The sequence below is a fragment of the Chrysochloris asiatica genome, unplaced genomic scaffold (assembly GCF_000296735.1).
Source record: "Chrysochloris asiatica unplaced genomic scaffold, ChrAsi1.0 scaffold00001, whole genome shotgun sequence".
Taxonomy (NCBI): domain Eukaryota; kingdom Metazoa; phylum Chordata; class Mammalia; order Afrosoricida; family Chrysochloridae; genus Chrysochloris; species Chrysochloris asiatica.
The window spans coordinates 37,916,234-37,917,279 of NW_006408519.1; the positions used below are offsets into that span (position 1 = coordinate 37,916,234).

At 44.4% G+C, this 1,046-nt stretch overlaps 1 protein-coding gene across 1 annotated transcript in view; it reads left to right on the forward strand.

The window, feature by feature from the left end:
- LOC102840117 (gasdermin-C-like) overlaps nt 1-1,046 on the forward strand; it is a 6,199-nt gene that overhangs the window by 4,409 nt on the left and 744 nt on the right. The gene's annotated exons all lie outside the window — the stretch shown is intronic.

A 1,046-nucleotide genomic window follows, 5' to 3' on the forward strand; every position in this document is an offset into this window, starting at 1 on the left:
GGTTTCCATGGCTACTCCTGCAATGGGCCTAAATAGTTCTTTATTAGCTATATGAATACGGGTCCTTGGAAACTGAGGGAAGCTGAGTAATACCCCTGCTTTTAGTTCACAATTGTTGTTGTTGTTGTCAAGTGCCGTCGAGTCAGTTACGACCCATAGCAACCCTGTATAGGGTTTCCAAGGAGCAGCTGGTGAGCTTGAACCACTGACCATGCAGTTCAAACAGCTTTGCAGTCTGACCCATTAGCCCACAGCGCCACACCAGAACTCCACTATACCACTCGCAAATGTCTCACTCTCTCTCCATTTAAATATATAAATACTTATTGGTGGTGGTGGTTGTGTGTAACTGAGTCAGTTCTGACTCATAGCAACCCTGTCTATTATTTCTGAGTCTGTAAATCATTACAGGAGCAGAAAGTCTCATCTTTCTCCCATGGAGTGAATGGTAGATTCAAACTGCTGACCTTGCAGCCCAGCTCATAATCCCCTATGCTATCAGGGATACTTAAATACATATTTTTTGTTGTTACGTGCCATCAAGTCAGTTTCGACTCATAGCAACCCTGAATAGAGTTTTCAAGGAGCAGCTGGTGGGTTTGAACCACCAACCTTGTTGTTAGCAGTCCAGTATTTCTCCTACAATGGCACGCCAGGACTCCTAAACACATATTATTGTTTTTGTTGTTGTTGTTAAGTGCTGTCGAGTCAGTTCTGACTCATAGTGACCCTATTTAGGGTTTCCTAAATAGGAGCAGCTGGTGGGTTTGAACTGCTTGTTCAACATCACATTGATCATAAGACATAACCAAGACTCCTAGTTCTCTTGACATCAAGCTGCCCTACATGACCCTTAGTTCTTGTTTTTTTCCTGATTTCAAAGACTGACCTGTACATCTCACAATGTGTCATCTAGGTGAAGAGCATCCTGGAGCCAAATTTCAAATACCCCTGGCACATCCCCTTCACCCTCAAACCTGAGCTCCTCACCCCACTCCGAGATGAGGGTATAGACATAACCTACAGCCTGCTGGTGGAGTGTGGCT